General features: G+C 37.5%; 1 long non-coding RNA gene across 1 annotated transcript in view; it reads left to right on the top strand.

The window, feature by feature from the left end:
* Positions 1 to 594: 594 nt before the first annotated feature.
* Positions 595 to 25,932, top strand: part of LOC148127039 (uncharacterized) — a 33,119-nt gene continuing 7,781 nt past the window's right edge. The window contains exon 1 of the long non-coding RNA XR_015741865.1: positions 595 to 656. This is a non-coding gene — a long non-coding RNA (uncharacterized LOC148127039). The remainder of the gene's footprint in view (positions 657 to 25,932) is intronic.

The following is a 25,932-nucleotide window of genomic DNA, read 5'->3' as shown; positions in this document are numbered from 1 at the left end:
AGATAGTTAAAAAAAGGGTTAAGAGAAATAGGAGAGTCATACATATGTTGACTTCACTTTGGTAGTAAATGATTCAATTTCTAATGCAGTGGTACCTAAGTTCTCATGGTTAATTGGTTCTGGGAGATGCAATGAATACCAAAAACAATGAGTACCAAACATTTTTTCCATAAGAAATAATGTAGTGAGTCACAAGGCAGCTGACACCAACAAGTTCTAGCTTGTGTGTTAAATAGCAAACAAACAATGAACACCGGGACAAAATTTTCATGTCAAAGTGCATTCAGTACCGAATTCAAAGCAGCTGAGTACCAAGGTACCACTGTATTCTTCAAAAAGCAGGCATGTAACAATTATTTTTATTATTTAAAACTCAACCTTTACACCACATCATCTTTCTGAAAACCATTGTCCTATCTCTTCCCGGCATTTGCTTTCTTTCACTTTCAGTATTTCCTCTGTCTTCAACGTATTCTGCTGATTGGCCTGTTGTAGTTTACTCATTCTCTCACCATCTACTTGCTTTTATTCATGTTTTCTTCCAAATCAGTTTAGATTGGCTATCTAATTGCTCCTTACTTTCTCAATTTCCACAGTTTTCTGGAACACTTTCCTGCTGGCTGAAAATGACAGGTTTTTGAAACCTCAGAATCTACGTAAGTACAACTGCAACTGAATGACTGTTGTTCAGGATTAAATAAACCAAGTACAAAGAGCAAAGTCACTCGTCAGATGTTTAAAATTCAGGCAAGACAAAATGGCTTTGGAAAGGGTTGTTCTCTATATGTTCCTTAAAAATGGCTGGATTATATACAGACAGCACATGATAGCAGAATTCATCAAGAAACAAGACAGAAGGAAGATCTATTCCCCAATATATGGTGGGTACAAGGAGCCCAAGTTAGTTTATATCCCCAATTTGAAAGAACACCTCTCCTGTGCTATTTCTATAGAGTTGTAGCATTTTAATTTTGGGATTTCTCCACATAACTGTCTACGGATATTCTCAGTCACCCAGGTCATGGTTGTCACAAAGGTGCTTTTTCAAAAGGTCTCTCTTTTTCCAAAAATAAAATCTAGTTGCCTTTTGGGTTCGCCACATAAAAGTAAGGAGGTCTTCTAATTGATGGCCTATTTAACAAAAGAAACTTTCCTTCCACTCAACTGTCTTTCTTGCACTAAGCAAAGTTTATTTCTCATTCTTTACATCATCATTTTGTTTCTTTGCACATTTGTGGGGATGCTGATCCCTAATTTTCACTTTTTGTCCCTGTCATATGACAGTTGTTGTAATTGACAGCAGTGTTTTAACTGATTTTTGAAGACTTATTTTTATGCTTTTTTAGATGTTCTTTTCTAACAGGTTCTTTTTTTAGTATTCTATGTTATTGATTGCAAGCTGAATTGGGCAAATGCTTCTATTAAAAGATGGCTAATCCATGCAGAGACAAAATGTCAGAAGGATACTAGCAAGGGTCAGAAACAAGGAAAGCTGTCTGGGAAACTGAGAATTAGGGTTTGGAGGGCAGAGAATAGACTTACTGAACACAAGCACTGCCTTTGTCTTCTCTAATAGTGCAGTGATTGAAAGAAGAGGTAAGATTCTGTCATCATACACGGAAAGAATGACTGTCTTGCTTTGTCAGTAAATCTCACACCCCCTTGTGGAAAAGGAGTTTTGCACCCTCTAGAGCAGGAATGTCCAACCTTGGCAACTTTAAGACCTGTGGACTTCGACTCCCAGAATTCCCCAGTCAGCATGCTGGGGATTTCTGGGATTCGAAATCCCCCAGTGTTAATGTTGCCACGGTTGGACATCCCTGTTGTAAAAGCTTTTAAAGTGCCTATCCTGAGGCCACAAAAGTACAGCTTCCCATATATGCTTGCCCTCATAGCCTTCCCTGTACAAATTCCCATCTGACGACCCACTTCCTGTTGAGTATTGACTCAACGCCTTATTTACCTTTCAAAAGCATAACAAGATTCAACAGGCTGCATATCAAGTCGGTCACAGCAACCAGCTATATAGTGCGCACAACCTCTGCTCAACAATCAATAGATTTCTGCTTAGCTACGGTGTGCCATCGTTTATGGACTATTAAAAAAATACTATTCTTTCCTACCAATTAAGAGCAGAAGGAAAACGTTTGTTCTTTCTTCTTGCGCTGGTAGTAAGAGTGGGAAAAAAGCCTGAACTTTTCCCTGTGCTTTAGCAGGGAACAGTTCCAACACTTACATAAAGAGACATGCTGAAAACATCAGATATTATATGGAGTTCACTCCTTTCTCCCATCTAATTAAATGAGTGGGCAAATCTATGAGCTTTCCAGAAATGAGCATGGAACTAAGAGTAACACAATTAAAATGATTCAGTCAGTTAAGGTTAAATTGCAGGTTACTCTTTCAGGGTTTTATTATTATTATTCTCGCTTGAAAAGTGCAATAGATTCAGGAATGACTTTTAAAGTAATCAATCATTTTCCCCGCCTTCCAAATGAGAACAGATTTCATCACCCATTGATAATGAAAGTAAATTGAGAAAAACCTTATTCTGTTTAATAATAGTTCAACCAGGCGGCTAGTGGTCTCTCAAGGTTATGTCTCTATTTGATAAGATTTGTAAACTACAGGTAGTCCTCAACTTATGATCACAATTGAGCCCAAAGTTTATATTGTTAAGTGAGAAAATTGTTAAGTGAGTTTTGCCCCATTTTACAACTTTTCTTGCCACAGTTTTTAAGTGAACCACTGCAGATATATAGTTAGTAACATGGTTGTTAGGTGAATCTGGCTTCCTCATTGACTTCGCTTGTCAGAAGGTCTCAAAAGGGGATCACATGACCCCTGGGACACTGCAACCGTCATAAATGCGAGTCAGTTGTCAAGGATCTGAATATAAATCACGTGACCATGGGGATTCTACAGTGGTCATTAGTATGAAAATGGTCATAAGCCACTTTTTTCGGTGCCGTTGTAACATGGAGCGGTCACTAAACAAGCTGTTTTAAGTTGAGGACTAGCTCTGTTCCATAAGGAATTGAGTTTTTTCTCCAGTTGGGTGCCAGTTTAATTTTTTAAAAATATTAGCAAAACAAGGTACACTTTATTTTGGGGGTATCAATGGTATTTAAATGTAAGCTGAAAAATTAAGAAAACATCAAGTGGCTTTTTGTCAAAGATTGTTTTACCATCATCTATGCAAATGGCTTTTGCAGTAAAAATATTTAAATATAACATATATTAATATAAAATATTTCATAGGCCTATTTAAAAATTTGCTGTTTAGAGGGGCCAGGGTGGAATAATAGCTGAAGGCACTGGGCACGATAAATTGAGAGGCTGTGTTAGTCCTGCTTTAGGTACAAAGCCGGCCGGTGACTTTGGACTAGTCATTCCCTCTCAACCACATTGAGGTTCGATCATTTTGAAATAGAATTTACCCCCAAAATCTAATTCACAGATAACTGTAAACAGGATTTATTTATTTATTTGTATCCTACCTTCATTATTTTTACGAATAACCCAAGGCAGCAAACATATCCAATACACCCTCCTTTTATTTTGCCCACAACAACCACCCTGTGAGGTAGATTGGGCTGAGAGAGATAGTGACAAGCCAAGGTCACCAGCTGGCTTGCATGGCTGAGGTGGGACTTGGTGGGACTCACATTCTCCTTCTCGCTAACCTGGTACTTTAACCACTGGACCAAACTGGCTCTTTGGTCTGGATAAAAATCTGTCCTCTCCTGGGCCCATAAGGGGTAAACACAAGTCTCTCATATCACTATTTCTGTCTGATTCCCGTTAACATTTGCATGCAAATATTGTTCCTTCCTTAGTGCATATATTTTCCATTCTCCTGCCGTATGTGTTACTGTAGCTGTGCTTGCTTGTTGGCAGGGTATTTTCACTAAGTTATCTGCAGCCTGGCAGCTATTTTTCCACCAGGAGTTAGTTTCCTCTTTGCTTTTAGCTTGCTCAGAACAGGTGACCTTTCTGTCACCTGTGAAATGTATTATGCTGTTTGGACATGGCTGAATCTAAGAGAAATGAACTACAGCATTGGTAATTTTGAAGCCAGCTTTTCCACTGGAATTACACACAGAGGTTTCATTACATTTCTGGAGAGAATAACAAAATAACGGAGTTGGAAGGGACCTTGGAGATCTTCTAGTCCAACCAGATGCTCAAGCAGGAAACTCTATTTCATTTCAGACAAATGGTTGTCCAATCTCTTCTTAAAAACCTCCAGTGTTGGAGCATCCACAACTTCTGGAGGCAAATCGTACCACTGATTAATTGTTCTAAATGTCAGGAGATTTCTCCTTAGTTCTATATTAGCATTTTAATCAAGGAAGCGGTTGCTTTGAAAGAAAGCTGTGCAGTTATTTATTTTAATTATAAATGTACAGTACAACTGGGGGGGAACACACCGGATCCCCTGCACCTCTGGTATACATAATAGTTCAACTCCATGCTATATAGCTCAGAAGTTAACTATGATAACTACTTAATTCTATTCATTTGAGAACTTTTAGGTGAACGTTTGAGTTCACCTTGAGAGAGTGTTTGCCTTTTTATAATCTCAGCTAAGGATTTACTGCTTAGTTTTGTATTCTTCTCTTCCCTTTAAAATAAACAGAGATCAAGCCAGTTCTGAATCTCTGGTGAATTTCATGGCCAAACAGAATCTTTCAACCAAAGAGTACTACGTGTTCTTCATATTATACAAAGCTTGTTTTCTGTACAACGTTGCTGTTGATTTTTGAATTGTATCAGAAGTGTCCAATATGGGAACATTAATATGTGGACTTCAACTCCCAGAATTCCCCAGCCAGCATGGGCACACCTTGGTAGTTAGTTACCCCTGCATTATATAATGTGTACATATTTAAATAAAGATATTTTAAAAATTGCAGATTAGAACTTTCCATTTGCATGAATGGAGTGGATAGGTATTCTACAGTAAACCTGGTGGGGAGGGAGAGAACCTTGTAAGCACAGATCCTGTGTGGTATAAAACCTTTTCTCAGTTGTCATGCTTAGCTTGTTTAGTTTTTGATAGATTCTCTCTCTTCTGAGATCTTAGAATTGCTGTACTAACAGCATGAATTGCTTGCTTGAAAGTTAAAAGGCTTCAGAAGAGACCTTTACTGCTGTGAAAATGAATGACTTTTTGTTGCGTGGCTGGCATGCTAAAAAGGAAAATAATGTACTATTTATATATGCTTAATTCATATAGCTCATAAAACATTAGAATTTGCTTCTTATCCTATTGAAAAGTATACCAAAAGAGTTCTCCTGGTAGAGGCCAAGAGAGCAAGACCTAACCGAGAGCTAAACTAATCAAGTTATATTTGTTTCAATTATATTTTTGATAGCAGAACTATCAAATGCACACATATTCCCACAGACTATGCCAATCTTACATCAGTGTGCAGGTACTTCTTGACTTTCAACCGTTCATTTGTGACCGTTGGTATTGAAAACAGTATTGAAAATAGTGACTTATGACCCCTTTTCACACTGGTGACTTTTCCATCCCCATGGCCACGTGATCAAAATTTGGAAGCTTAGCAACTAGTTCATATTTGTTAGATTTTGCAGCAGAAATCAAATCCAGATGACTGATTCAGCAGGATTCATTAATGTCTTTATATACATAGAACAGATGAGTAAATGTACAATACCAATGTAGGTTCTTCCAACATAGCAGAGAGTTAGAGGCAAAAACCCCAGCAAGATGAGAGAACAGCAGAAAAAAGTTACAGCTTCAGTTTCAATTCAGCAGTTGCAGACAAGACTGCAGCTTCAGAGCTTAATGTAGAGCCACGCCTAGGCTCCTTTCAGTTTCAGTTTCCAGACAGTCCTCATTGGCTGACTTAGTTGCTATGCCTATTCATTGGCTGACCTTGTTACCATGCCTCTGCCAGTTCATGAATATCCTGACAATAGTTATGATGGTTGCAATGTCCTGGGGTCACACTGTTACTTTTTGTGACCTTCTGACAAGCAAAGTCAATGGAAAAGCCAGATTTCATTTTATGACTGTGTTACTAACGTAACGACCGTAGTGATCCACTTAACAATGGTGGCATGAAAGGCTGTAAAAGGGAGCAAAACTCACTTAATAACTGTCTGACTTAGCAACAGAAATCGTGGGGCTCAGTGGTGGTTGTAAGCCGAGGACTACCGGTATACGACGAATGACTGCTGCAGTGTGTGCTAAATTTCAAAGAACACAGCCAGCATTGCTAAAGATCTATCGATTAAGCTCTACCGATAAATTTCAGGCATTCATGTTTAACTTGGGGCAGGTGGAGGCCGGGAGCATTTATCACCAGGTTATTTCTGAATGGTGTTTCCCCTTCTGCAAATTTCCACCAAGGGTTCCAAGATTTCTTTCCAAATATATTGTGTAAGCTGTGAATGAGAGCCAAGTAGCACTCTGCCCTTGGGCAACCAGCTGGGACAGTTCCTCTCCCTGCAATGTTCCTCAATCAGAAATACAATCATACCGCGATAGATGACCCCTTTATAGAAATAAATTAAGGGTAAAATGTTTCAGTCTATCAGCCCTCACACTCCAAAGCCTATCATGACAACTGAATTTCTAGCCAGGTATTGCTTTGAGACAATATTCTTCTAAAGTTTCTTCCCACCCCGCTAATTATTCACCTATCAGTTTCTTTTCTCTCTCTCTCTCTTCACATACGGGCACATATGCAGGACAGTCTCTCTACATGGCCTAACAGGATAATCACATATACGGGATTTACAACTGTTCATTTAGTGTTCAAAATTACGACATTCAAAAAAACCGTTCAAAATTATGACGGCACTGTAAAAAGTGATTGAAGACTGTTTTTCGCACTTTATTATATAGAATAGAATTCTTTATTGACCAAGTGTGATTGGACACACAAGTAATTTGTCTTTGGTGCATATGCTCTCAGTGTACATAAAGAAAAAAATAAAATATATTATTTTTATGTATAAAATATAAAATAAAATATATTGTTTTTCACACTTGAATGAGAGTTGTAACATCTTCACAGTTACGTGATCAGAATTCGGATGCTGGGCAATTCATATTTATGGTGGTTGCAATGTCCCAGGATCGTGTGATCAGATTTTGTGACCTTCTGACAAGTAAAGTCAATGGGGAAGCCAGATTCATTTTACAACCATGCTGCTAACTTAACGCATGCAGTGATTCATTTATCAGCTGGGGCAAGAAATGTCATAAAATGGGGCAAAATTCACTTAACAACTATCTCACTTAACAACAGAAATTGTGGGCTTAATTGTGGTCATAAATTGAGGACAACCTGTATTCCTCAGGGAAGGAAGAGCAGTGTCCATCTTTTCTAATTCAGCCTATGGATTGGTATCTTACTAATTTATCATTTCTCTTCCAAAGTCTTTCCCAATCCTCTAACTGAGTGTTATATCTGAAATTTTTCATCCATGCTATCATTGTCTGTTTTACTACCTCCTCCTCTGTATCAAATTTTAGAAGCTATTTATAAATTTTGGATATACATTTTTTCTTCTTTTTTCTTCTGGTATTTTTTCAAGTTGTTGAGGGCTTATATCTATACCAAATTCTTCCATATCTTTTTTATCCTTTGTTTGCACCTGCAGGTAGGGCCACCAGTCTAACTTGATTCCTTCTTCCTTCAAATTTTGATTTGCTTTTAAGTTTCCATGATTATCTAATAACTGATTGTATTTGATCATGTTTGAAATATCCATATTACAAATTAAAAATGGCAGCCTCATATAGGGAAAACATTTATAAAATGTTTTATCGTTGGCATCTAGCACCATCGAGATTGGGCAAGATATATCCAAATTTGAGTCCAATATGTTGGAAGTGTAAACAAACAACAGGTACCTTCTTTCATAAGTGGTGGTTGTGCCCCGAAGCCAAAAAATTCTGGAATCAAATAAAAAATTTGGCTGCAAATAATAGCAACAGATTGGTATCTTACTATGGCTAGAATTATTCGTGACATTAGCCAATTCCCTTTTTTAAATGTATTTTTTCCTTTGAACCTATGTTGTGGTTGGTTTAGTGTCTTGTAGAGAATGAAACCGAGAAAAATTAATTAAAGTATGGTTTTGAATCAACCATATTTGTTAACTTAGAGAGTAGTTGGATTATTATATTATTTAACATTTTCTTTTTTTTCTTCTTGTATGACTGCTTAAGCAGACAGTGCAATGTGTTCTAGTGGGGTTGAAAGCTTTGCTTGAAGATTTAAACAGAAGTAATCCTTATTTTAAACATCGACACTAAAGGATTAGTTCCTTCATCACTTTAAATCTAGTCCTTCCTGCCAACACCACTCAAAATTAGCCCTCATATTGCGCAGATTGGAGTTCATTCCCTCCAGAAAAGTACTTTTTTCTTAACTAAAATAAAGCTTTAAAGGGTTGCTTTTAGCAATCTGTTTTATTAGTCAAAGAAAAGTTATATGTGCTACTATGACTTGTTCCTACTGTGTAACCTTCCTGCCAAAATATGGTGGGGATTAACAAACTGCCAGAAGATGACAATTTAAGGCACCATGGCTTGTTTGCAATTTCATGTCATCCGTTATTGATTGCATATATGGAGCAATCATCTGTTGTTCTCCTATATGGAAAGATCCCAGTTTAGTTTTAAAGTAATCATATTGTCAAGTTGTTTATGGATAGAAGCATTGGAACTTCAACATCTCCTCCAAAAGTTCAATTATAAATAGTGGCTACCTTACAAAGAAGCTTGCCTTTTATTTTAGCATTGCTTTGCTAATAAAACGCTGCTGTTGGAATCTTCTCTTGGGGTAGGAAATGAGGAAGGGAAAGGAAAAGGTTAATTCTTCTGCATTTCAGCTGGGAAGGAAGCCTATTGGGCCTAGCAAAACTGTTCTGCTTTGTGACAAACCATACTCTATGTGCAGGATGGACATTTAAAGGAATTCTGCCCATTTTCCTGGCTCAGGCAAAAAGATTTCCATGGAAAAATCTGTTTTATTTTCAGTTTTTGGCTTCTTTCCTTCAGCTTACCTTGCTCACTTCTAGGCTCTGGATATCAGTTACAGGTTTGGGATGTTTAGAGAGATTCCTTCTGCTTCTTGTGTGGTCAAAATACACCCCAAATTTGTATGTGTGTGTGTCCGTGCGCGTGTGCATATATGTATGTATGTATGTATGTATGTATGTATGTATATGTATATGTATATGTATATGTATATGTATATGTATATGTATATGTATATGTATATGTATGGTATTCAGCTTTGTTCGGGTATTTTCCCACGTCCTTATAGTTGTGCTTTTAAAATTGTAGCAACGTTTCGGCAGAATCTCATCTGCCATCATCAGGCTTGTGTATTGTGTTCGTTTGTGAGTCAGACTTTCACAGCAATTTCTGTTTTAAATCCCGCCTGGATGAACACAAAAATGCAGTAAAAAAGCTGGAACACACTTCCTCACCAGTCCAACACATGAAAGCCACAGGTCATAGCATCAACTTCAATGGCACCAAAACCCTAGCCACTATAGAAAACCCCAGCCACAGAATCATCAGAGAAGCCATAGAGATTGAAAAAAGACCTGAAAGCATGAATAGAAGAGATGATTCCACCAGACTGTCAATTATTTGGAAGCCTGCGCTCACAAACAAAAAAATCTCCACACCACTAGCCAGCCAAACACATGGGCACAAACAGATCCCCCTTGATACCTCCAGCTCAAACACACCCCCAGCAGGCACCCAGATGAAACCTAACTTCCTAACAAATGATAGCCGTCCATTTACTCGGAGCCAAGCTGCACTAAAAGCCTCCAATGCTGGAACACAATGTTGCCAGCCAATCAAGACACAAAAAAAGGTACAAAACAGACAGAAGATATTAGAAACACCAATCAAGCAGAACACAGCAAACTCCAAGACCAATAAACACAGACCAAGACTCCCAACCAATCAGGATGAAGAAAAAACCATTCTGGCACAGCAGTAGGCTAGCCCAAAATTTGAAACTGAAACAACTGTAAAAGTCTGACTCATAGACGAACACAATACAGAAGTCTGATGATGGCAGATGAGATTCTGCCGAAATGTTGCTACAACTTTAAAAGCACAACTATAATGACGTGGGAAAATACCCGAACAAAGCTGAATTCAGCTCTGTGTATGGTATTCAATTCTGTGCTGGGTGTTGATAGGATTGGTCATTGAAGTAGCAGTTGGTGTGAGTTTTCTTCTGGTATATGGTGTGTCCTAGTGTTCCATCTGTTTTTTTTTTGTAGATTAGTACATCTAGGAATGGTAGTTGTTGGTGAATTTGATTTTGGGGTGTGTGCTGTTTAGGTGTGTTAGGAAATTGTTTAAGTTTTCTTTTCCATGGGGTCAAATAACAAATGTGTCATCGATGTATCTTAACCATACTTTGGGTTTGTGGGTGGCATTGTCTAGGGCTCTGGATTCGAATTCTTCCATGAACAGGTTTGCAATGACGGGTGACAGTGGTGATCCCATAGGGGCTCTTTCAATTTGCTTGTATCCACCTAGCACAGATAAATTCCATGGCCAAAACACTAATTGCCAGAACCAAACGCCTGGCAGACAAGATATGCATAAAGACTGAACTATGCACCCTAATTAAAATACTGACAGCCAACGGCTTCCACAAAAACAAAATCACAGGCCTGATCCACAAAAACACACTGAGACATCATGGAGACCTAGAAGATGAACAGACCTATGGAACAGCTGTCCTGCTCTTCATAAGAGATACTACAGACAAAATCAGTAACATTGGCAACCCAGGCCTGATATCTCACATTTTGATAAAGCTACTAAGTTAATTGAAACAGCAGCAACACCCTAGATTTACAGAGATTCTCCATAACAATAATGTGTTTACTTTTAGGTCACTTTTGCACACATTTGCCCCTGTGGTTTTTCTACTGTGTTTTAATCTGCCTTAAAAAAAAGAAGAAAAAGAATGGTTATATTTTAAACTCGTTTTAACAGTAAAGTATTTCCAAGCATGTTGTCTCTCAAACATACATTTTGAAGGGTTTCTCCATTAATTTCTCAGAAAGGGATGGCACAATGAACCCCAATATGCTAGCCTAAAATGTGGTCAGCCTGCTTGTGACTCAGGGTGCAGTATAGACACAACATTCTGAAATATCCAGTAAGTTTCAGGGTTGAACAAAGATTTAAGTGTAAGGAAGCACAATCCAATCCCAACCTTCTAATAACTACATAACAGCATATAAAACATTTTTGCTTTAGAATAAAACAGACTGAGGAATTTACAATTTTGAAGTACTCTGATTTAGGAGCTTCTGAGAAAATCCAATAGGCTGTTGAATTTTAGCCAGCAGAAAAGAAGTGAGGAATAACTTTCTTCCTACTGAAATCAATGGCTGGAAATGTGAAAAGCGTTATGAGCTTAGAATACCCACTCAGGGACCATGGTTATGACTAAACAAGAGAGGAAGAGACTCTTAGGATAGATGTATTAAATTGCGTGCTTTGGCCAGCATGGCATTGATTGCTGCAGATTAAATAATTACAGTCTACAGTAAGTTATAAAGGGTATGTCAGGCTACAGAACTTTTCCCATTCACTCAACTAGAATAAACTTCTGAAAACGTATCCAAACGTATCACAAAGGAATTCTTTATTGAGATGAGACAATTCCTGTAGGAGTTCAAAGCAGCTTCTGAGTCTCTCTGCATACAGGGATACATAAGGGAGTTTAGAACCCCTCCCCTTATCTTGATGTGTATTTAGTGAAACAAAAGCCAGTATGTTAATTCCTCCCTACCCCTCTTGTTAGAATGAACTATTCAAGAGATTCCCAAAGTACAATCTCACTATGGAATTTTTATAACCTTCTCATCTCCTGGTTGTGCCTCTCAGAGGTGATAGTTCTGGCCATCTGGCTTTTCTCCCTCTATCGTATCATATGTGGGTTATACAAATTCGATATAAGATTAAATATATTCAGGTTACATCAAGAAAGGATTTCTTTATCAGCTTCCCCCCACCTTTTCTTCTTCCACTGAAGAAATGACAGATACACGGATCTGACAGGGCAGCAGTTATTTAGAATTGATTAGGGAGTGACCCTCGCTGTGAGAATATACAGGACCCCCTATGGAGCAGCCCTTTTAATGGGAAATAGTGAAAGGCAGACTCGCTTGCTTTTTCAGTAAAATTCCCCTCTATGTGCTTTTATTCTTGATGGGCCACTGCAGGCAGAGCAATCTAAGAGCAGAGAAGAGACTGGGCAGCCATTTGTTTGGAATGATATAGAATCTCTCTTGAATAGGAGTTTGGACTAGACTATCTCCAATGTCCCTTCCTTATTCTGATGTTCTGAAGATGAACTGTGTCCTCACATTCCCACTGAATCTCAAGCTAACTTTGTTCTGAGCTACCTAATTTTGTTTTGACCTAGCATATGGTATGCCCTAAGATGGGGTGTCGTACTTGCGACAACATGTTGTCGTCACATGATTTATTGCAACTTCACTAAAATGGGGGTAGGCATGGTCAGTGTGTGACTCATTCGGTCTGCGGGCCGTGAGTTTGACACTAAGATAAGATATGTTTGAGAATCACCGTACCTTTCATTCCCCTCAAATTGGCTTAATTGGGTAAACCATGACTGGCAATAAACGAGTATTTTGTGTCAACACCACTCTGTGTGTTACATTAGCAGTTGAGTAGAACATAAGCTCCACATTTCTAAATCCCCCCCTCTCTCCCTCTCCCTTTCTCCCCTCTTTTTTTTTTATCCACTTAATTCCAGCCCTTCTCCTAGTACTGCTATCCAAGGGCCAGCTGTGGATTAATTAGAATTCTGAATGCCTATTCCAGGAGAAGAAGCAGACCACTATTGAAACCTTTGATACAGCAAGCCAGGATGGTAAAATCGGCCTGCAGCTTTCAGTAATGAGCTATTTCTTTTTTAAAAAAATGTCCAATATCTGTCTTGTGCGATTCGGGGCTGCTTAACTAATACAGAATTACTGAAACTGCATTATTTTAACATGTGACTGATGATCAGAACAGCCTGGATAGCATGTAGATGATTGGATATATAGGAGACCCTCTTAGTACATTGTCCATATCAAAATAGAGTATGGAGTATGTTCTCTGATAATCCCTTGCTAACTGGTGACTTTTAGCCTTAATAATGATGGAAGGAAAGCAGACAGGAAGGAAACACTGGCAGTGCTCCACTACATAAAAGAGTAGTAGGGTAACCTGTTTGCCTTTTCAAAAGAGCTCATGGATAAACCTAAGTGCTGTGTTCATATATACAATGGTTGTTAGTGTACTCTTCATAAACAATAAGCATTATGTGGATTTCCTACATTTGAAACAAACAACTTCCTTCCTCTTCCCCCTCCACATTATTTTCCTCATAACAAATAAGTAATCAGAGCCCTCACAGGTTATTCTAATTCTCCTCATTAAGTATTATTTATATGCCTAATTATTAATGATTTTCCCAGTTTAAATATTACAATTGAGAAAATACCAAAGGGAGTCAATCCAAGACAACTGTATCTGCTACAGAGAAAGTGTAATTAACCAAGCACTAAAACCCTGCTTATTTCTGTAACAGCTATGCATTCGTATTTCCTGAATTGCATTTGCTGGGTGAAATTCTAACTTCAGCGTGATTAAAAAAATTTCTAAGTTTTCAGATGGAGGAAGACTGAGTAACCAACTCTTCTTCCAAAGTCTACCTTTTTATGACCACTGAGTATAGTAACCTTTTCTCCTGTTACTGTGTCAATGGATCCCCCAGCCATTCTTCTTCTGGTGAATTTAGCCAATTAGAAATCACACAAAGCATATTCTAAGATTGCTGCCTTACTGAGTCAGTCAGATCAGGTGTTGTATATGGATATCTTTGAAGGCAAATATTTGAGAGGTTGTCACAGAGAAGTGGGGGGACAACCCATTCTTCAAAGCACCTGAAGGCAGGACAAGAACTAACAGATGTAAATTTATCAAAGAAAGAGCCAACCAAGAACTAAGGAGAAATTTCTCCCCCCCAAAATTAATCAGTGGAATGGCTTGCCTCCAGAAGTTTGTGTTGTTCCATCACTGGAGGTTTTTAAGAAGAGGTTGGACAGCCTTTTTTCTGAAATGGTAACAGAGCCTTGTGTTTGAGTAAGGGGTTGAATTAGAAGATCTCCAAGATATTTTGCAATTCTGTTATTCTGTAAAAGTATTTGGAGGTTTTAGGGGCAACTGGGCATCACACATTATCAGGATTTATGTGATAACATTTTTGTACCCCTCATACAAAGTTCTCTCCACCCCACACAGTAGGTTCCTTTTAATCCTTTTGTTATTATGAATATATTCCTATGCCTGTTTTAGAGTTGTCAGTACATGGATGAAGCAAGACTTTACCTTCACTCCATCCACATTAGTAATTGGACTAATCAACATATCCAGAATTCTATCAAACTTTCCTATTGCTCAAAAGACAAACATATAACTCCTTTGTTCTATGTTATTTTGTTATTTTATGTTGATATTTCATACTTTAAAAAATCAGAGCGTTAAGCGTTGGATCGCTGTAGCATTCCTTTATACAGCAGGTATCGCTGGAATCAAGTGACAGCATGTCCTGCCTTCCCTGGCTGTACAAACAGAAGATATACAATCCAATGGTCAATGTCATAACTCTCTATGCTAAATCATCTAGGTCAGGGTTTCTCAACTTTAAGTTATGTAGACTTCAACCCCCAGAATTCCCCAGCCATCAAATGCTGGCTAAGGAATTCTGGAAGTTGAAGTCCTTACACATTGAAGTCACCAAGATTGAAAAAAACAATGATCTCAGTTTTACATCTCTCACTTTACATCACTGCATGGATCTGCCTTTTCATGTGGCCATGCTCCTTTATAGCAATCTAATGCCCACTATCAAGAGAGATTTTTAATCCAGAATGGAGTGCAGACTCTTCTTTCCTCACATATTTTGTTTTTAAAGAAATAAAGGGTCAGTGTATTCCAGTGAACTGACGCACTCTGTCTAATTTATGCCCCAAGAAGCTTAAAAGTGTGCGTCATTTAACCGTTTTCCATGTGTTCATGCTGAGATTAAGAGATGGGGCTTTCGGTGAGATTATTATCAAAATTACAACTAAGGGGGCGGGGGGAAGGTTACATGGGATCAGTAGCTGCAGCTGGCCTTTGATTTATTTATTGCTAGTTGTTTTGGGTTTTTTTCCCCTGCTACCCAATGTTGAGTGTGCTAAATGGAGAAATTTGAAGGAAGAAACTTGTTAAGAAATGTGCCAAAATAAGAAATGATAGGGAAAAGCAAAGAGCAAAAATTTAAAACAGATCAGTACTTTGCCAAACCCAGGATGAGAATAACTGCAGCCATTTATGTGTATTTAAGTGAGTTTCTTTCCTTTTCTTTTTTTGTTATCTGTGAACCTCATCTTATTTTCCTTGGCTGAATCAGGTGGCTGACTTCCTCCAACATGACTGATAACTGAACTAGGTGAAGGTGATGGGAATTTTGTATTCTGCTGAAAGGAAAACTGTTTCACTAGATAGCTTTCTGGAGCTGTTTACTGGGAAAACAAGGAGGGAGCCAATACATTGACAGATCTATGAGCTTGACAGAGCATGTCTGAGCAAAAGAAAGAGGTCTTGGTGAGGCAGTGATAATATAATGCCTGCACATGTTTTAGTACCTAAGAAAAGCTATCTTCTATCTATATGCTAGCTACTCAATGAGGGAGAGAACGTATTTTCTAAATTGATTTCAAAAATTGACATTTTTTTTTATTGGAGTGCTCAGTTATTGCCTTGATTTAGTTACATGATAGTTATGGAGTATGTGCAAATATACTGCCTTTGACTGTTTAATCATCTCTCCAGTGAGCTGCAGCCTTCCTGGCTTTCCACTTGTATTAAATTTTAATTTGAAAGAAATTGAAAAATATCCTGGGAGTAAAATAGAATGAATAAATCAATGAATGAGTGTGTGTGTGTGTGTGTGTGTGTGTGTGTGTGTGTGTGTGTGATTACATCTGCATATACATCTACACACACACACACATGTGCAATGGGAAGGAACTTTTGAGAAATTACAAGGCATCTATGGGGATTCTCAGTCATCCAGGTCATGATTGTCCCAAAGATGCTTCTCTGAAAGGCAACTGGACTTTCTTAGTTTTTTCCTTGAAAATGTTTCACTTCTCACCCAAGAAGCTTCCTCAATTTTGACTGAATTGGATTCTAAAGTCAGAATGGAGGAAGCTTCTTGAATGAGAAGGGAAACATTTTCAACAACAACAACAAAAAAAAAAACCCCAGGAAAGTCTACTTGTCTTTTGGAAAAGTGTTTTGGGATTGCAAGGCAAATGAAATTTGACATAGTATTAATATAGACCAATAGTCTGATTCAGAGCCAGGTTTTGGTGGAGTTCATTTATTTTTACTTTTTAAAAAAGTTGTCTCTTCTCCCCACGAAGCTTAGATTAAATGGCTAAGAGAAAGTCAAACCTTCCAAGAAAGCAGGAAAACAGAATCCCAGAAATTCCAGTCTTTCCCTTCTTTTAGGCAATAGCCTTTAAAATTGGTTTTGCACCCTTTTGTACTGCACCCCTTCCGATAGGCATCACTTTCAGAATGTCCAAGTTGGGAGAGTTGTGGCTGGATTGTAGGTGTGATCTATAAGTCTCTTAATAGACAATGCATTGGAAACTAAAAAAGAAGACAGATGAAATTTCTTGCTATCATTTGAGTCAGTATGCAGATAGTGATGAGTTACATTTTTTGTTCAATGCTATTTTTATAAGACTCTTTTTTTAAAAAAGGCAAATTGAGATTTCAAATGGCATCATGTGAGGAAAAGTGAGTGACAAATTTGCCAGTTCCAAGCAAAGAGTTTTCAATACTTAGCCTTTAAAAATGTGGGCTTACCTTCTACTCATGCATCCATGTTGGGGGTGTTGAACACAATTTGCCATCTTTCTTTCTATCTCTATCTCTCCCTCTCCCCCACCTCTTCAAAGAGCCTCCTTTTTAAAGCTATAAGGTGTTTCAGAAGATAGCTGAGAATAGCTGCATTTCTGAATCTGGTCAGTGTACACAGATGAGAATTTCATTCAGTTTATTTTTATTGCTCCAAATGTTGTCATAGATGGGATGGAAAACCTGAGGAATTTTTAAAAAAATGAATATGAAGGAAAGAAAAAGAAAAACCATCAAGCAAACACACACACGAGAGATGGGGGGAGGGAGAAAGAGAGAGAAAGAATGCTTTATTTTTCTTTTTGTACCAACTAGCAAAATGCCTAACTAGCTGAACAGCTGCCACCTTATCATTTTTCCCCTTCACATTCATAATATTATATTTTGGTTCTGATTTTGTTTAGGGTAAATCCCTTTCATTACACTGTCCGTTGTTCAGTTAAGGAAAGGTAATCCAAAATGAATTCCTTGAGATGCATGCTAGATAGGATTGGAATTTTAGTGAGATAAAATAAGTGAATTTTGCAATTGTGGCTTCTCCAAATGACTGCTATCCAACACTTGTTTGGACAAATAAATTTAAGAAGGCACTTTGAGTAAAGCAATTTATCAAATGGATCGTAAAGAGTGTACTTGGAGTGTTGGGTACCTCACTGTAGAAGTTACTCCAAAAGCTGGTGAGATATGAAATTACTGGAGAAGAAAGAGGAAGCAAGCAAAAAGTAATGGTGGCTTTCCTCAAGGAGAGACTGGCCAGGCTGAAGGAATCCAATAAATCTTTGAGCTAGGGAAGAGATAGCCATGTAACGTTAATACTCAGAGATCCCTCGTGGAAACTGCCAGAGCAGTGGGCATTTCTGAACTGGGATCATTAGGCAACAGCAACATTAGGTCTTGCACTTGAAGCTCCACCCACTCACCCCTCTTCCAGGTTTTAATGTAATTTCAGTAAATTAAAAATAGAGGAAATCTAGGATTAATCATCTACTGGCTGCTTTGCCTTAGGCAACTGTTCACTGTCCTAATATCGAAAAGAATATGTGTGACATTTTGTGTTTGTGTGTATATGTATGTATGCACATGTGCATAAGTGTGTGTGTGTGTGTGTGTGTGTGTGTGTGGAAGCTAGTTTAGTCTAGTAGTTAAGGCACCATGCTAGAAAACAGGTGTGTAGGTTCTCGACCCACCTTAGGCATGAAAGTCAGGTGGGTGACTTTTGGTCAAAAACTCTCCCTTAGCTCAAGACTCAGTCATCAAGCTGGCCAGTCCATTCCTGCAACAACTAGTGTCAGTGATTCAACATTCAGTTTATCTTGGGGAAAAACCAGATCCTGCACTTGAGGTAAAATGCTAGGATGAAAATATATAAGACAATATATCCTAATCAAACATCTATCAAGGACAAAACATATCCCCATCAATACTTGCAGGTCAATACTTGCAGGTTAGGGTATATAAACAGGGATCAAGCCCAAACTCCTCAGCACTGAGGATGTTACCTAGTTGGGTTATAAAATGTCTGCAAGCAAACAACCAAGCTCAGAGAGCAGCAAGGACTCCACAGCACGGATGGGATGCGACCGGTGTAACTACCAGTTTGGTGATTTTATGTTTTGTGGGCGCATGCACATTTTGAGCACACGCACATCCGATGCGCACTGTGTGTACATGTAAAACATCATCAACTTGCTGTCTGGACAGCTGAGCAGCACTGCATGCAAGTGAGCAGCATTTGAAAAAGCACTTTTTTCCTGCTTTTTCAACCGCAGCTGTGCCACGCAAAGCAGCTGAGGTTGAAAATGGAGGAAATAAAGGTCAGGTAAGAGCCCGGGCAGGTGGGTGGACCAACTCAGCAGCAGACATAGAACCGGTTCAATGTCTGTGCTCTTCAGAGCTACCGGTTCTACAGAGGTGGACAGAACTGGTTGAATCCCACCCCTGCTCCACAGCCCTGACATATTTTTATGATGACATTTGATGTGGTTTATTTTTAGTCCAGAAACCTTCCATCTAGAACATCAGAGAGCATTGTATCACCTGAAGCCAAAAAAAGCAGGAAGATACTTTAGATAATCAATGTCACTATTACTCAAAAGAGCTCCAACACACTAGAATCCAATGATGCAGGCCTAATGCCTTCTGCTCAGCGTAAGTGTAGTCCTACATATAAACATGCTGGATGGCACAACCACATCAGCTGAAGAAAGTTTATCTAACATTGAAGCAAAGTTTCTCACAATTCCTGTGACTCCAGTGGAGAATGAAAGATGGGATTAACTCCTACTTCCTGGATCCTCAAACATATTGACATGTACTATCAAATTCCAAATGTCTGCTAGGAAAGAAATTTGACTAGAACGGTACCATAGAAAACAAGAAAAAGTTTATAGAGTAGGAAGGGAGGGTGTCTTCACATCGTTTCCTTGTGTGAACTCCTTGGGCAGCCTTCTTTCATTTAGGGCAGCAGACCAAAACAAACCACATACATCATCTTACAAACCACCAATTTTTTTGCAGCTAGGTCATCATTTCCTTTTTCCACATAAGAGAAGCTGACCCTGTCCTGAAATGAAGGGAGCAAAATATGTCAGCATGTTGAGCTGTAAGCTCTAAATGCTCTAGACAAGTCCTGCTTTTACAGATGAAAGTCACTCAGCTGCCCTAATGGGTGGTTTTAAGTCAGAAAATTATTTTTTTGTATGTGTTCCAATTTGGGGCCATCATGGATCAGCTTGTATGTTTAAATTATCAAAATGAAAATGCTATTACAGCATTGGTCACATATTGTGCCAGTAATGTTAACGACTAATATGCTAAATGTTGCCTTTCTAAGAAGAATGGATTTAATCATTTTATATTGACTAAAGGAGATGGATTACAGGTAATCCTGTAAATCCTCAACATCCACACATGGCATAATAGGATTTATCCATTCTTTTCTGGGGTTTTTTCCTCCTCTGCATTATTGCTGGAAGCACCACAGCCAAATCATACAGATGTTTATACTGATTTCCAGAAATAAAGATCTAATTTGTCATTTTTGTCTTTTATAGCCAAGGTCAACATATACAAGAAGTTAAAATTAAAGTGATTAATATGTATTTTAGGTTGAGTTCTTTTTGTCTTTTATTTTGAAATTTGGGGTCCAAGTCCTACAAGTATTCAGTGTATGACTTAGAACCCCAAATTTCATTTTTTCCCCTAGATAAATGAAAGTAAAATTTGATTAATATACAGTAGATAGATGAGGCTTAGGTGATAACTAAATTATTTAATGTGGAATAAGGCAGTCCTACATATAATTATTTGCAATTGGGATTCAGAAATAAGATAGAATGCCTTCTGGACTTTCTTTAACCTTTCTTTGAAAATAGGATCATTTACACTCTTCTAATCTTTCTCTGCTTATTAGATGATTTCACCTAACTCCAGAGGTATCGCCAGAGCTTGAGGTGCCATATATGGACATTTGCCCTCATAGCAATAGCAATTGCACTTAAACTTAATGTATATATCACTTTACAGTGCTTTACAGCCCTCTCTAAGCAGTTTACAGTGTCAGCATATTGCCTACAACAATCTGAATCCTCATTTTACTGACCTCGGAAGGATGGAAAGCTGAGTCAACCTTGAGCCTGGTGAGACTCAAACTCCTGGAGTGAACAGTGAGTTAGCTTGCAATACTGCACTTTAACTACTGCGCCACCAAGACTCATTTTATCCCAAAGGTTTTTTTTCCAAAAGGCAACTAATCTTTCTTGGTTTTTTTTTTTTCCTCAAAAACGTTTCACTTCTCATCCAAAAAGCTTCTTTCGTTCAAGGCAGCCCATCATTTTATCTCCACAAAAATGGACTGGCAGAGAGAATGAGCCTGACCCAAAGTCATCAATTTCCATATCTGAGGGTAGATTTGAATCTATGTTTTCCTCATCCTAATCTAATACCTTAATTGCCACATTCATTCTCTAGAATTTCTCAAATACCAATGGAAAGAAATCTCCCACTACAGGTTATGGAATTATACATCATTTATAACAGTTTAATCCAACAGCTAGCTAATCTTTTCAGGCCAGTACTTAATAGATGCATTGATTGATTGGCCACCGTATCTCAATATCTACCCACTTGGCTGGGTATATTATAAACAAGCAGTAAAAAAAAGCTGTGAGCAATGGTTTATTGATGAACTATAACTTCCATTCTTGGCCATGCTGTATGGGAATTGCAACCCATTAATAACTATTGGAGGGCACTAGTTTTCTTGTTTTTGAATATCTTCCCTGTTCCTTTAAGAGGTCATGGTGAAATCTTGCATTTATTCTGACAACTCTGTTGAATTTGGTCATGTGAATGAAGAATCAGCTTCTAAATTGCAAAAGGTTGATTTTCTTACAATTTAGTTTATTTGACTTACCACTGGAAGAGTTTGAAACTAGAAATCTAATCTACACTACAGGAATGAATCAGGATATTTTTTCTGTAATTTGTTTTGAAAAATCTCACAGACATTACTTTGGCTTTGGTGTTCATTATGTTAGTACATAAAGGGCATTGTCCTTCATGTTACATGCTAATGCTTGTTTTTGCATTGTGTGTTTCACTTGTTTAAATAAAAGGACTGGGTTCCTGTCCAGCCCACTTTATGCTTGTATTCAGTCTATGGGTGTTTAGTTTACCTTTATATTTGAATGTTGGGGGTCAATCTAGGAAGGACAGAAAGTCTTATCAAAATATGTTTATAAAAAATAAGCTAAAATGCAATCGGTGGGCTTTTATTTACAAAGGTCTGATGTTTTGATATGAAAGAGGAAAGTGATTACTGGAGGGGAGAGAAGATTAATCTCTAAAGGGGTATTTGGACTAGCTTGGGAAAATGAATCTGAAGTCCAGCAGATTAATACCTAGGAAGTTGAGGTCATATATCAGCAACATGTGTAGCTCTGGGCAAGCATCTATCTGTTAGTGTCAGTTATCCATATACAACAAGAGTAATGACAGCCCGCATCATTAAGTTATTTTTTTGTTTTTGTAGCATGAACACATACACACACACCCCAAAAAAACAACCAACAACCCCAGATGCTTTTGTTAAGAAATGCTTTGTCGCATTTAACTTTCATCATTAATCCTCTTTTTATCAAACATTTTTATTAATTTATTACAAAATGCAAAATAGAACAGTAAATAAAAGAGCAATGAGGAGGGAAGGGAAAGGGGAATGAGAAGTGAGGAAAGATACGGAAAAGAAAAGAGAAAGAAGCATTGACTTCCAACTCTCTCTGTTGCCTTAAAACAAAGCATTAGCATCAAATCACAGCTTTTTGTTTTTCCATAATAACATGAACAAGTCATTTCTATAAAAATCTATCAATCTAATCTATAAAACGCAAAGTCAAAATTATATTCTTTTCCACAAAATTCAGAAGCAGTGTCCATGAGGAAACAAAGGAACTTATGTTCTTTTCTGTAATCAGAGTAGTCAGTTTTGCCATTTCAGCCAATTCTATCAACTTCACAACCAATAAGACTTCAGCAAGAGAGTGGTCAATGTCTGGAATACTTTACCTGACTCTGTGGTTTCTTCCTCAAACCACAAAAACTTTAACCTTAGACTGTCTACTATTGACCTCACCCTTTTCCTAAGAGGTCTGTAGGGGGACGTGTATAAGTGCACCAACGTGCCTACCGTCCCTGTCCTATTGTTTCTTTTATTTTTCTTATATGTATCCATGTATTCATAACTATGTTTTTACTTATACCTATTACCTTTAAGCAATTGACAAACCAAATAAAATAAAATAAAATAAATAAACAAAGCTTCAGGACGGTGAAGATGACATAGTTTGGTTGGCCAATAAGTGCATCTTGTGGAGCTGATTCACACATTCTTGTTATGTCAAGTTGTAACATGATTGAGCCATTATCATTAAAGATCTCGTGTATTTTCAGAAGGCAGCTGTTATACCCTGGCATGAATTTCTACATTAGGTCATCAGTTAGGCTAATCAGTGAAAATTTTAGATTCCTGTATATTCCAATATTTTAGAGGCTGACACAAGGAAGGGTAGGAGTATCAACCTATTCTCCAAAGCATCTGAAAGCTGAACAAGAAGCAATGGATGGAAATTAATCAAGGAGAAGACCAACTTAGAAATAAAGAGAAATTTCCTGACAAAACAATTAATCTGTGGAAGGACTTTCCTCTAGAAGTTGTGGGTGCTGCAACTCTGGCAGTTTTAAAGAAAAGATTAGACAACCATTTGTCTGAAATGGTATAAAATCTCCTGCTTGAGCAAGAAGTTGGACCTCCAATTCTTTTATTATGTTATTCTCTTATTCAAGTGCCTGAGTGAGCCAGATATTGATCACTTTCAGCTCCATCTATATGTACTGGGAAGTGTTGAATTTGGGTTGGTATATAGAAGGAATGTTTATAGTGCAAGATTTAAATGGCTTGGATAGTTACAAGCAATCACTGTTACCAACAAACAAGTGATGAGAGATCCTCTATCATGCTTTATAAGCAGACAAATACCAATGTGCATCTCTGGATTATTGTAATGTAGTATTATATAATGTGATGCACTGTGTAATGTTTTAATTTGTAGTGTAATGTAGCATAATAGTGTAATGTGTTGTGCCTCCTTATTTCTAAGATGAACTGCAGGAGGGAAAATTGTGGGAGGGAAATCTGGAAAAAAAAAACCCACTATAACAGAATTAAAAGGTCACTTGTTTCTTTCAGGAAAGAACATACAGTATGTGAACAGATTAATGGCTATTTGCTGAATAAAATTAAACAAGGTAATTATAACTACAGTTGAACCTAAAGCAAGTCAGATTGTAGGCTGTGGTTTGTTATCACTTAAATGAAAAAGAAATTTTTCATTTTAAAAGAAGAAATTAGTACTTTCTCTTCTGATGCAACTCTCAGCACATCTGGTTGACATCTGTTGCACAGAGGCATCTGTTTTATCATACACAAATAATAAAAAGGGGAAATGTCAAGCGAATATTTGCCATATTAGTGTGCATATTTTTTATTATATCAAAAGACAGCTACAGTATATCAATTGAACTGTCCTCCATATTCCTGTCATAAATCTTTGAGATGTTGTAATTCCTGAATCAATTTTCAGTAAAATAAGTACATGTCTCTTGGCAAACCTAAAAATACACTGTAAAGTAAAGTGGGTGAACTAGTACATCAGAAAAAGCCACTCAAGATATAATTAAAGTGGTCTATAAGCCTAATACGGGGTTCCCCAATCTATGAAGTATACAGGTGGTCCTTGACTTATGACTAAAATGAAGCCCCAAATTTATGTTGCTAAGCAAAAGAGTTGTTAAGTGAATTTTGGCCCATTTTAGGACTTTTCTTGCTACCATTGTTAAGTGAATCACTGCAGTTGTTAAGTTAGCAATATGGTTGTTAATGAATCTGGCTTCCCCATTGACTTTGCTTGTCAGAAAGTTGCAAAATGAGCCCAGGATACTGCAACTCTCGTAAATATGTGACAGTTACCAAGCATCCAAATTTTGATCATGTGATTACACGGATTCTGCAACAGTTGTAAGTGTGAAAAAAAGCTCATAAGTCATTTTTTTTCAGTGCTGTTGTAAGTTCAAATGGTCATAAAGCGAATGATTGCAAGTTGGGGATTTCCTGTGCCTCCTTTGGGGGAGGTGCAGACAGAGTCCAGGGAAAATGTGAAGATTTTTATTTTTAAAAATAAACTTGCATTGTATTGTTTTCATTATTTATTTGGGCTCATTTTGGTATTTGGAGTTTTAAGGGACATATGTACATTAAGGTTAAGTTAAAGGAAGTGTGGTAGCAAAAAAATCAGAAATGCATGGCCTATTACAATAATTAATGTAATTATAATGATAATATAATATAGTATAATATGATAACATAACATAACGTAACGTAACATAACATAACATAACATAACATAACATAACATAACATAACATAACATAACATAACATAACATAACATAACATAACATAACATAACATAACATAACATAACATAACAAGTTAGGGATCCTTGATGCTCTCTGAGCTTGGTGGTATCCTTGCAGACATTTCATTATCAAACTAGGTAGCATCATCAATCCTTCTCCTTGTCAAATTTCTACTCTTGATTTTTCTTTTGGGGTGGGGGGCATAAATGCTAATTTCCTGGATGAATTTAGTTTCTCTTTACTCTGCAGTACAAGGTTTGCTATGGTTATGACCTCACCATTCCCAATCTAAACCATTTACTTATAATTCTGTTTCTATACAATCCTGAATGATTGAACAAATCACACTTATTATACTGTTGTATGTTACTTAAGGAGAGCAGAAATTCATGGTTTTGGGGTTGAAAGTAATATGGAAAATTATACAAAAAGTACCCTGATTCATTCCTGCAGTGCAGATTAGCTTTCTCGTGTCAAACACATTCAGTGCTAAGTCAAATAAGCTAAATTGTAAGAAAATGCTCATCAAGGGACCTAAATGGAAAAAAATAATCATGATGCAGTCATTCCCCCTTTACCTGTTTTATGAGGAACCACACAACTTTGCTTAATTTAATAGAACAAACAAAGCCTATTAGCCTTTCCTTTATAGACATATATACTGCTCTTATCCTCTAAATTCAGCTGTTTCAGGACAAGTGATCCTATGAGATAAGTCATGAGTTGAAGATTTTAAACCTTTTCTTCCTGCAGGTCATTGGTTCAAATTTTAACTGTTTCTATGACAGATATGGAAATTACAATAGACACGGCAAGCGTTGAAGGTTTAATTGATCAGTGGCATATATATCAAGTGATACTGATGGACAGTTTCCTTTTGTTTTAGATTTATTATTAACAATGTTTTGAGAAAAAGTGTTTTTTTTT

Source organism: Pseudonaja textilis, chromosome 2, assembly GCF_049901715.1.
Source record: "Pseudonaja textilis isolate UNSWEBS1 chromosome 2, rPseTex1.2, whole genome shotgun sequence".
Classification (NCBI taxonomy): Eukaryota; Metazoa; Chordata; class Lepidosauria; order Squamata; family Elapidae; genus Pseudonaja; species Pseudonaja textilis.
This window is presented reverse-complemented; position numbering and strand designations above follow the sequence as displayed.